Here is a 12354-nt window from a genome sequence, read left to right on the forward strand (position 1 = left end):
TTGAAGAACTTTTAATGTCATTCTTTGTCAACAATTTCCGGTTATGTCATTCTTTGTCAACAATTTCCGGTTATGTCATTCTTTGTCAACAATTTCCGGTTATTCTCTTTTCCAGCACACACGAGAACAGCTTTTATTCAAACATCTTTTCCACTCGCGATGAATTTACTTTGGATCTTTGCATATTGTAGTACTTGTAGTACTTGTGATGGATGGTATTGTAAAGAAAACAGTGCCATATTGTGGAAAATATTGTGCGGGATTTAGAAAAGTGAAGAAAATGAGTTATGAAAATATATATATATAAATATATGAGTGAAAGTTGTAAATTCAATTTGATGATTTCGTTTTTGGATTCCTTTTTATGTGAACACATGTTCAACAGCTGCCTTGTTTCTGTTTATCTTCTCTTTAGTAACTTGCCTACGCAGGTGAGCACACTAGAATACGCAACAGTTATTAACACTCAATCCATATATACCAAATTCGATTTGGTCAAAGCCCCCTTGTAACAGTAGTCTTCTAAACTCTTCCACTGCAGACTTACAAGTGAGGTCAGATACAAATTAATCCAAAGTAATTAGTGCGTGAATTGATTCTTGATGTATGTTTTCTCATTCCAAACAAATATTAGGTTTTTGTTTTGGTGTAAATTATTAATTACGATTTCAAGAATACCTCCCAAATGAATTATTTCTGCTACATATTCATTTTCCGAATATAAATTTGTCCCAATACTTTTGATCATCACCTCCACTTTTCTCTGCTTATTTTTCCGATAAATAAAGTATGGTATAAAGGGAAATATATATATCCTAATGCGAATAAATGAAGTTGACTATGGCAGATGAAGAAATTGAATTTTCTAAATGTTCTTCCAACCTTGGCCTCAACCTTGGTTGGGATCACTGCAGGGATTAAACGTGAAAAAGACTAAAAAGCACTACTTTTTACGCCTGAGTTAGTTAACCCCTAATCTTTTCTGCCCGCTTTTGCCATGTGATGGCTGGATACTATAGCAGTAATATCACATGCTAAGAGCAACTCCAATGTTCTTTTATTTGGGCTGTCAAACCTAAAATTCGAGAGGTGTGGAAAAAGTGGACTTGCCGATGGACTCTCGCTTTCAAAAATTGAGAATCTCAAATCTTCTCTCAATATAGGAGCTGTCAATTTTTTTTTTGCAAGTCTTTAATTGCCCAAAACGACGCCGTCAAGGCCAAGTTCATCCTCGCAAATCTTTAGGCCACCCCTCTTCCTTCCAAGGAAAAAAATGTAGATTACGGTGATTACCTCAAAATTATTTTTAATAACAGTTGCAGAGAGAGAGAGGGGGGGGGGGGGGGGGGGCAAGCCTGAGAGTTCAGAGACGACTGCAGCTTGCGAACAGCGAACCTGAATTGGAATAGCGGGCGATTGAAACTGAAAGATATGGGTTTTAATTTTTTGAACAATCTGAAATGATATGCCGATATGGGTTTTAAACTTTTGATTCTTGCAAACAGATAGATAAACTGAAATATGTTAGTTTTGAACTTCTGATTCTTGTAGATTTTGTAGTTTGCAGTTGGAGAGAGAGAGAGGGCAAGTTCAGAGTTGAGAACGAGAATAAAGATGGAGGCGAATGGGGAGGCTGAAATGATTTGCCCTAAAAATATTATATGGGACAGAATGCAATGAAGGTAGGATTGGGGAAGCTAGAAGTGGGTTGGGCTTGATTCAATGGAGGCTGAGAATTAAGGTCCTGCTTGGAATGTATCTCCTAAAACAGTTTTTTGTCTTGGGAGTTACAAAAAACAATTTTTGAAAAAAATGGTCAGCTTGAAACATGGTTATAGAAACTGTTTTTTCAAAACAAGAGTCCAATGAGTAGCTGTTTTCTAAGAACAACTCAAACTTGTTTTTGCTATTTTGGAGAACATGCGGAGAACACTGTTCTTCACTTAAAAAAGCGGTCCGTACCTATATCGTTTATAACAGTTTTGCGCCACCTTCAGTCCTTCTCGTCTCCTTCACGAAAAAGCTCTGCATCACCTCATCTGAACCCGGCATCTCGGTCCTCTTCCCTCTACAAGATCTCTTGCAACGCTGCACTTCTCTCCTCTGCATCCAGACTCTTGCTTAGATTTTTTCAAGCTCCATCTGTTCAGGTAAACACAAATCTGTATTTTTCTGTAGCAAGTTTTTGGTTATGGATTTTGTTTTTTAGATGAGTTTGGTTGTAGATTTGATTATGAATGTTATTGGTTGGGTGATTTTCGTTGTGAATTTGATTTTTAGGTTAGGGATTTGTGGTTTTTAGTTTAGGGATTTGGGTTTTCGATCAGTTTAGGATTTAGGGATTTGTGGTCCTTAGAATACTGAACCTTCTTTTTTTTTGGTAGAAAGTGTTGGTACATCTTCTTCTTTAGTGCAATCAAAATTTACAGAATTTAAAAGCCCAATTTAACAAATATTACAAAATAAGTCCAAAATTTCTCCTATTCCCTGCTCTATCCTTATATCTAATTGGCTGTATCCAACCAAATGTTGGTGGACTTCTCTTTCTCTATCCAACCGAATGTTAATGGGCTTAAATTAATGGAGATTTTAAATACAGCACTGTGCAAATTTTGTATGAAACGAGGTTCTGCTTTGGCTGGTATCAAAATTTTTAAGCCCTCTAATAAAGAAGAATGTAAGATGGTGTAGTCCAATCCCAATTGTAGACCTCTCCTCTAATTGTAGCGTAGCCTACACAATTTTTTCCTCCAAACATAGGGTGTTGCTTTTATTGTGATCACTTATCTATGACTTAACTATGTAAAGGCTTAATCTTGTTTGCAAAATTAGTGTTTTTCTTTTTAATTTATACCTCTATATAGATATATATTTTGTGGTGTACATATCTGTATTAATCCAACACACAATTATACACAGTTATAAATGGGTATTTTCAATTTGTTTGTTATATATTTTTCCACCAGTCTTTCATTGAATATGGCTGTGATGGTCTAAATTCCAATTATGTTAAATGGGTGGTTGTTATTTCTTAGTTTTTCATAATTACATCAAGTTTCCCACACTTGCTGCGATGTCTTAATAGAACATAGAACATTGGATCATTCAAAGATTCTTGAGATGACAGCTTAAGTAATTGCAAAACAATGTAGCCACGTGTAGTAATGTTGTAAAAAGAAAGGGGGAGATCAATCATATAACATATGTCAAAATGTTAATAACATGCGAAAAGTTCATTCCCCACATGAATTTGAAAAAGTGATAGCAGAATCCTTCCCTACATGAATTTGAAAAAGTTCCTTTCATCTTGTTATTTCGGATTTGCAAATCTAAAGGCTATCTAATATATCCATTTATCTTGTTGAGATCTAAGTTTATAATGTTAAATATAAAATTAAGCTACACTTTCCTTTCAAATCAATCTCTCGTTTTTCTACTATCGTCTTAAAATACAAAACAGATTCTGATGCAAAAGAAAACCAATATTGACTCCCACAGTTCATCTTAGTTTAGAAATCTCCAATAGAAACATGGAATCTATGAATAGATCATAATAGAAACTTTCTTCTTTTAATGTTATATCTTATGTGTTCACCTTTTTCCTTCTCTGAATTATTAGATAATTTTTTTTTTCTTATGTTAAACTCACACATCCATTTTCCTTCAATGGGCACTTGAACCTTCCCTCATTTTACTTAGACAGTGAGAACTTGATGATGATCAATGCCATACAGTCCTCCAGATTTCTTGTGACAGGATAAGATGTTACCCTCTGTCATATTTATGTTTTCATTCATAAAAAATATGACATTTGTTCAATCTTGGACTCAAAGTTCAATTTTTTTTTGTTATGAGCAATTTTTATTTCCAGTCTGTTATTTTCTATTTGTTCAATCATGGACTCAAAGTTCTTTTTTTTTCCCCTGTTAATTTGATGAGCAACTTTTATTTGATCTTTCTACATAGTTGTTGTGGTCCTTTTGTTATTCTGGATGATGAAACTTATACTAGTGTTATGTTCTATGTTGTCAAAAGGAATTTTTTTTTTTTTTTTTTTTTTGTTTACACCACTTTTTAAATGACAAATTTGGTTAGATCCCATTCTGTTTAGTATTGAATTTTTATCTCTTTGGGAAATTGAGTCTAAATATCTAAATTCATTATAGAGGGCATCACTTTTTTTTGGTTGAGTTTATTAACTAAGGTTGTATTCTGATATTTTTCGTTCTAAGGGTCACACGAAGAAGTTCAAATCTCTAATGGCTCTTTTGGCGTGTGTGTATACACACACACACACACACACCTCTTGCTGATGCATTCTAAGTGTTACTTTTTCTTGAGTTTTGTTAGTATCTTTGAAACAGAATTAGTAGAAGAAAAAGAGAGTGAATTTGAAATTGAAGAGACCCCATTGTTGGCTTTGTTTGAAGAATTTCTCAAGACTTGGAAGATCAAGCCCACTATGGTAAATGTAACGGGTGGGCGCTTGCCCATTTACCCAAAAGCTCGAACTGTTAGGTAAGGCTGCATACCTACCCATTTATACCCAATCTCTTTCCCATCCGATTCCGATGTGGGACAAAATGATCCTTGTTACATTCTCCCCCACCCAAACTCGCAACGCCCTCGTTGCGGTTGGGCCACCCTGCCTACCCGGGTGAACTCACCCGGACGCCTTCCGGGCCGGGCGCTTGGCGTGGCACCGGATCAAGGACTGGGTTTGGCTCTGATACCAACTGTAACGGGTGGGCGCTTGCCCATTTACCCAAAAGCTCGAACTGTTAGGTAAGGCTGCATACCTACCCATTTATACTCAATCTCTTTCCCATTCGATTCCGATGTGGGACAAAATGACCCTTGTTACAGTAAACCTAAAGCTTGAATAGAGAGGTTGTTGGTGCTCTTTTTGTGAAGATCAAAGGCAACATTGATTTACACTCAAATCATGATTGAGAGATTCTATAGCTTCTCCAATGTTTTGCTTTGATTAACTATTTGTGTAATTCTCTAATATTTTATTTTAGTTATGTACCATTAAAATTAATGTTTATACAACTAAAAGTGCATATGATACTTGGAATAATTCATGTAACTCTTTTATTGTATTTAAATTTAGTCAAATTTTAATTAAACTTGATATATTGTATTTGTGTAACTTTTATTAAGTTAAGAATACTAGCTAAATGAATTCACCTCCAACACTTATATATATATATATATATATATATATATATATATACACATTAATAGTTAATAACATAAATTAAAGAAATAAAAGAGTGAGATATAATAATATTTTTATTTATTTTCTTAGTTTAGAAAACTATTTTCAAAAACAACCAATAGTTTTATGAGTTTTTGTTTTCTAAAAACTATTTTGTAAATTATCTTAATCAAGTAGGCTAGAAATCTTGTTTTCTTTTCTGATTCTTTGAAAACTGTTCTTGAGAACTGTTTTTTAAAATACATTCCAAGTAAGGCCTAACATTTTGGATGAAATGTACCAATGGAGCACGGATGAAATGCACCATTGAAGCAGAATTGTTAAAATATAACATTTTGACGCTGTAGCTCTTCTCAAAATATAAATTTGACAGCCCTAAATGACATTTTGCATTGAAGATGGTCTTATCAAGAATTCTGGTTATCAAAAGATATATATATATATACACACACACATATCTAATAACTAGTTAAAAAAAACCTATACTAGTTAAAAAAAAACGTGGAATACCCTCTATTCAATTCTTTCTTTCCGAATAGCCAGTCACATCAGGAATGGCAGGGTGCAACTACACCTGCCGCTGGCCAATCCCACTTCCATTTTGATGTCACTTTCTCTGTCGCCTCGGGTCTTCCACCAACTCTTCCTACACCTCCCTAGGATCCCCTTGAAGGGAGGTCAAGAAATGCTTTTGGGTTTATCCTTGAGGGACTTGTCTTCTTGTAGAATGTGTCGCCACTAAGAAAGTCTTGTAAAAGCCACTGGGCTACAAAAACTCACGATTTAACTCCTCTCAAGGGGCAAGTCAAAACAATAAGTGGTGTTGGTCGTTCTTGAACTGGTGGTTGATGCCCAACCCTCCTACAAGAGGAATTCCCTGCGCTTTCTGGGCCTTGGAGTGGCTTAAATGACCCAACACGAGAAGTTGGAGCAAAATAACTGCCAAGTTTTCAGGGTGCAAGAAAATAGAAGAGATCCTGGTGTGGTATTGAAGGAGGGTGATCGAATGGAGCTCCTTCAATTTGCTCAAAACACCAGTTTGGACCCCTTAGGAGGGAGAAAAAAAAAAAAAAAAAAAAAAAAAAAGAAAAAAAAAAAAGAAAAATCAATCTCTAAAAGAAACAAAATGCAATACATAAAAGGAATGCATTTCAATTCTCACCTCTAGAAAATTGTACTGCTAGTAGCTGAGAGCCCAATACTGGCCTCAGCATTTCTGCTCCAACTCGATTAGATGCTCCAGTAGTCTATCTGCCAAGGAAGATCAACTTGAAATGTAAAGAAAAGAGGGACAGGAAGATAAAGCACCATCAAGGTACAGAGCAGAAACTAGGCAACATTTATAATACCCATGTAGAAACCTAAGTTTCAATTAAATGGTCCTTATCAGCCAGTTTCTAAGTAACTGTACATATAGTAATCCTAACTATTGCTGTGAGATCAAAAATATTGACAGTTGCCGAGAATCAACTCAGAAAACCCTCAACACATTGACATTAATGTTCACACTCTTTTCTCAGCCTCTTCTTTCTTTGCACTGATGAGTTCTTTAATTTTTGCAATTCCGCCATGATAAACCCGCAACTTTTCAACTCTTTAGAGACGGTGGGGAATGTTATCATGGCCGAATTGCAAAAATTAAAGAACTCATCGAGTGCAAAGAAGGAAGACGCTGAGAAAAGAGTGTGAACATTAATGTCAATGCGTTGAGGGTTTTCTGAGTTGATTCTCGGCAACTGTCAATATTTGATCTCACAGCAATAGTTAGGATTACTATATGTTTCGTTACTTTAGTAACTGGCTGATAAGGACCATTTAATTGAAACTTAGGTTTCTAAGTGGCTATTATTCTCAACTATGAAATGTTGCCTAGTTTCTGCTCTGTGCCCATATGGTGTTTTTTTTCCTGTCCCTCTTTCTCTGTGCCCAGATGGTGCTTTTTCTTCCTGTCCCTCTTTCTCTTTCTCTGTCCCCAGATGGTGCTTTTCTTCCTGTCCCTGCTTTCTTTAATATCTATCTTTCAAGTGCTTCTATTTCTCGAGTCCTTCTATTTCTCTCAAGCTTTCACGTTCTCTTTTTCTTTCAAAACCCTATGAAATTAACTTTCCTCAATCAGATTCTTACACTGAAAATGTGTTTAAATAACATCAAATCTGCTCTTAACCAAACCTCAAAACATTAAAACTACTTGAAGAACACATAGCTCCTCAATCAGATTCTAACACTGAAAAATGTGTTTAAATAACATCAAATCTGCTCTAATCCAAACTTCAAAAAAGCGGAAAGTTCATTAAAACTACTTGAAGAACACATAGCTATAATGAAAAAAAAGATCTAAATTAACTGGGAAAACAGAAGTGATTAGTAAATGAAAAGAAATTTATGAGTACAACTTAATTTGAATCCACTTCTGGGAAGATAATTCTAAACTAAATTCACGGCCAAACACTAATATCAGAAATTGACATTTCATTAACAACTGCTCAAAACTATTTTTCTCAAACCCCATGGCTTGAGGAAGTGAATCCGTATCGCATCCTCAGTATGAGGTTACCTCTCAATGATTTCTGCTTCCCGTTTAAAATTGAGAAACAATTTTATGCAATGAATATTTGAATATTTGGCAAACACTAGTTGTAAATCTTGTGGGATTGTCAACCAGTTTTTAGAAATGCAAAAATTGGTCTCTAATTAAGCATAAAGATGTTCAAACAAAAATACTTCAAAAAAATCATTACCCGCACAAAGGCAGTGATATTCTGGAGAGGAGATCTGGTATCTGTTCGTGTACCCAAGCTACCTCTCCGAAGGCCACCACAACCTGGAACGGCCACTCCCCTCAGTCGACCCCATCTCCGGATCATCCACCAAAATACCACCAATTCCATGTCGAAAAACCATCACAGAAACATCGGTGGACCTCGTGGATCGGTCTTTTGGTTCCGGCATCATTTGCGATCTGAAATTATGAATACAATTTGGATAAATTCCAATTTTCCTAATCGAACCAGAGTTTAGGGTTTGCGTCCTTCGGGCTGATCTATTCCGACTCAGACGAAGAGAGAGCGCTATTGAGAGTCAACTAAATTACTTTATTTTTTGTTTATTTTAATAATTGTGGTGTCGGATTTCTTCAGAATACTCAATGATACATTACCCAACACATACAGTCTCCCATCTCATATACATTGGGCAATCTAAAACCATTCTTGTGAGTAACCAAGACTAGGAAGCACAAATAAAGGATACTGAATATGTGTTAGCCCCTTGACGGTTGTCCAAGGGAAGACATGGGCATTTCAAGGCCATGTCATGTTTTGGGAATACTTTGGCTTTGGTTAGACAGCCATGAGGATTGCTCAAGGGGTTGTCAGTGTGCACACAAGATGCTTAAAAGGATGCTCGGCGTGCACTGGGGGTGCTCAGTGGCACTTTCGTAAATATGGCGAAAAATGAAACTTGGAGTTTTGACTCAGGATCTTTATGGGAGGTACCTTGAGTCCATAGAAGCTGGTTGGCGCAGACGGCACTCAATTTGGATGTCAAGAAAGGCCTGAAAGGCCATTATGATTCCTCAAGCATGGGTGATGTTTACTCCTGTCAGGGTGCTGGATTTCCTTAAGACTATACTAGGGGGGGTCTGTTGAGCACATTCGGTTGGGCTATGGCATGGCTTGCTTAGAGGACTTAGCCAACGTGCATGGGCATGTGTTGCACCACTCCAAGATGGTTGCACAAGTGGGGAGCATCCAAGATATTGAAGGGCAAACAAGTGGCACCGACACGCTCGCTGGTGTGCAGCGGCGCGCGTGCGGGAGTGCAGGTGGGCGCGCGGGCTGGCGTCCTAGTGTGCGCGAGCGTCTAGCTCGGCGTGTGCATAGGCGTCCAGGTGGGTGTACAGCCACGGGCGCATGAGGGTTCAAACATGGCGTGCGAAGAAGGGCACTAGTGTGTGCACCGGCGTGCACTTTGGTGTGCACTCGAGCGTGCGCACGGGCGTGCATGGCTTGGCACGCCGTGCACTCAGAGACATATATATGTGGGTGCAGATTGGTGGACTTGGGCTAGGTTCACAAGGTTGACTCAGATGTAGCTAGAGTATGGACAACACAAAGTCATGGCTTACGGTTACAAGAGGTGGTGGCTTAGTGGGCTCGGTCGGTTGGGGGGAGTTACTAGCACTTCCCACTCATCATGGGAAGTGGGGGAGTGCTGAGTAACCTCCCAAGCATGTGGCACAATTCTGAGAAGACCAACACACAGGCGGTTAAGGGTGGTTTCCTCCACTATGCAGAATGTAACTTCTTGTGGTTATGTGGCATAAGCAGAACATGCCAACAAGTCTAGCAGTTGGACTTGTCAACTGCATTATAGTGCTGGCACATTTAGAGGGTGCCAGCACGACCCTAGGTGGATGGGGGTGTCATCCATCATCTTAGTGGGCAGTTATGGGCGGTTTTGATGGTGGCCTATATAATGCTAAGGTGGGCTTTGTAGAGGGGACAGAGAAGAGGGTGTGAGCCTTGATTGTTCCTTGTACGAACTCATGTTCCTTTGTAATATGTTTAATATGAGCAAAGGTTGGGACTTGTCCCTGTAAACTGTGTGTGCCTTCTTTACATTTCTATACTGTGTGTATTGTGTTGTTGTGTTGGCTGAGACTTGGTGGCCCCAAGTGCCATTACAGAGGCAAAAATTCGTAGTGTAATTTAGCCCTGTAACAATTGGTATCAGAGCCCCGTTCTACGATGGCTGGAGGTAATACTCGTGAGAGAGTTTCCCATTTGGAAGAGTTCGTGGGTTTTCCTACAGAAACAGAGGTACAAGATGGTGCAGAGAGCTTTGTTGTTCGAATTGAAAACTTGGCTTCTAAAATGAAGATCTTGAAGACTGATCCTGATGGGTTTGGTGACTTCATGCAGGCCACCAAAGAGTACTTGACCCGTATCTCTGAAGATGTTGAGTCATTAACTGATGTCTTCAAGAAGAACCTGAAAGACCTTGAAGATGAAATGTCCTTGGTGAAGAGGGCCATTCATGGGAGTTCCAGAGGCGGTGGTGATCCTCTTTCACAGAAGATCAAGGTGCCGGATCCCAAGTCTTTCAGTGGTACCCGAAATGCCAAATAGTTGGAGAATTTCCTATGGGACATGGAGCAATACTTCAAGGCTGCTCGGATCCCTGATGGCGAGAATGTGACCATTACAAGTATGTATCTGTCTGGTGATGCAAAGCTATGGTGGTGCACACGGACAGAGGACGATGCTTCTGCGGGTAGGCCTCGGATTGAAGTTTGGGAGACCCTTAAGAAGTAATTGAAGGACCAGTTCTTGCCTCAGAACACTGCATGGATTGCAAGGGAATCTCTGAAGAAATTGAAGCACACAGGTACCGTTCGTGACTATGTGAAGGACTTTAGTTCCTTGATGCTGGACATTCGAAATATGTCAAAGGAGGACAAGCTGTTCAATTTCATGTCCGGATTGCAACCATGGGCTCAGACAGAACTCCGTAGGCAAGGTGTGAGGGACCTTCCTACTGCCATGACAGCGGCAAATTGTCTTGTAGATTTCAAGATAACTGGGTCTACTACACAAGACAAGAAGAAGTCCAAGGAGGGGAAGAAAGACAAAGGCCAGTCCTTCAGGTTCAAGGACAAGAAGAAGGACAAGAATCAAAAGAAGGATAAAGGCGGTGGCTTTGTCAAGGCCAAGACAGATTACAATAACAAAGGGAGTAGTAGTGGGACTAAGCCCAACTACGGTTGTTTCATCTGCAATGGTCCCCATCGTGTTAGGGACTGTCCCAAGAGGGAGAAGCTGAGTGTTATTGTCGCTGATTCAAAAGGAGACTCAGACTCGGAATCTGGTCCAACCCCAGTTAATCCTCTGCAAATGCTGAATGCTCTTACTGAAGAACAGTCCATGGAGTTGAAAGGGCTCATGTTCATTCAGGTGACGCTGAACGGCAAGGAAGTTTTGGCAATGGTGGACACGGGGGCCACTCATAACTTCATTGCGCAGAGGGAAGTAAGTAACTTTAATTTAAAGTTAATTCCACATGCTAATAAGATGAAAGCTGTGAATTCTAAAGCCAAGCCTGTCTTAGGCATGGCCACCACTTCTATGAAAGTTGGTTGTTGGGAGGGCGTAGTTAGTCTTATGGCTGTACCCTTAGATGATTTTGATCTAATTCTTGGAATTGAGTTCCTTACGAAAGCCAGAGTGGTAGTTGTGCCATATTTGGGAGGAGTTTTTATTTGGGACAGGAGTTGTCCATGTTTTATTCCATCAGTGGCTCTTTATGGGCACTAAAAGAAGGAAGATCGTAAATATGGCTGCATCGAAATAATCTCTGCATTGCAAGTGAAAACAGGTTTGAAGAGGGGAGACTCTACCTTTCTTGTAGCTATGATAGAGATCAAACCGGACCAGCTTGTTGAAGTTCCGGATTCTGTTGCTGAAATTCTAGAGGAATTTGCAGAAGTGATGCCACCAGAACTACCCAAGAAATTGCCACCTCGACGTGCTGTTGATCACAAGATAGAGTTGGAGCCGGGTGCAAGGGCTCCTGCTCAGGCCCCATACCGGATGGTGCCTTCAGAACTGGCTGAACTGCGTAGACAGTTGGATGAGTTGCTGGAGTCTGGCTATATTCAACCATCCAATGCACCGTATGGCGCGCCAGTGTTGTTCCAGAAGAAGCAAGATGGCTCAATGCGGATGTGTGTGGACTATAGGGCTCTGAATAAGGTGACTGTGAAGAACAAGTACCCAGTGCCCAGTGCCGCTGATTTATTTGATAGGTTGTCAGGGGCATCCTACTTTACTAAGTTGGATTTACATGCAGGCTACTGGCAGGTGCGTATAGCAGAAGGAGATGAACCCAAAACTGCATGTGTAACTCGTTATGGGTCTTATGAATTTCTTGTAATGCCGTTTGGGCTAACTAATGCCCCGGCAACCTTCTGCAACTTAATGAATAATGTGTTTTATGACTACATCGATCGCTTTGTTGTTGTTTACTTGGATGACATTGTAGTCTATAGTGAGTCATTGAAAGATCACTTAAAACACTTGAGATTGGTTTTGTAACACCCCCACATTTTCCACGCATAAGTTGATCAGGCT

The 12354-nt window shown here is 39.3% G+C and overlaps 1 long non-coding RNA gene across 1 annotated transcript; it reads right to left on the reverse strand.

Annotated features, from left to right (window-relative positions):
• Positions 1 to 5567: 5567 nt before the first annotated feature.
• Positions 5568 to 8494, reverse strand: LOC132308548 (uncharacterized). Its single transcript, XR_009482443.1, has 3 exons — positions 7963 to 8494; positions 6387 to 7314; positions 5568 to 6271 (listed from the first exon to the last, which is right to left on the reverse strand). It is a non-coding gene; the product is annotated as an uncharacterized LOC132308548 (long non-coding RNA).
• Between the last annotated feature and the right edge of the window lie 3860 nt (positions 8495 to 12354).

The sequence above is a fragment of the Cornus florida genome, unplaced genomic scaffold (assembly GCF_030987335.1).
Source record: "Cornus florida cultivar Cherokee Brave unplaced genomic scaffold, ASM3098733v1 CherokeeBrave_3.0.0_Hap2_Chr05, whole genome shotgun sequence".
Taxonomy (NCBI): domain Eukaryota; kingdom Viridiplantae; phylum Streptophyta; class Magnoliopsida; order Cornales; family Cornaceae; genus Cornus; species Cornus florida.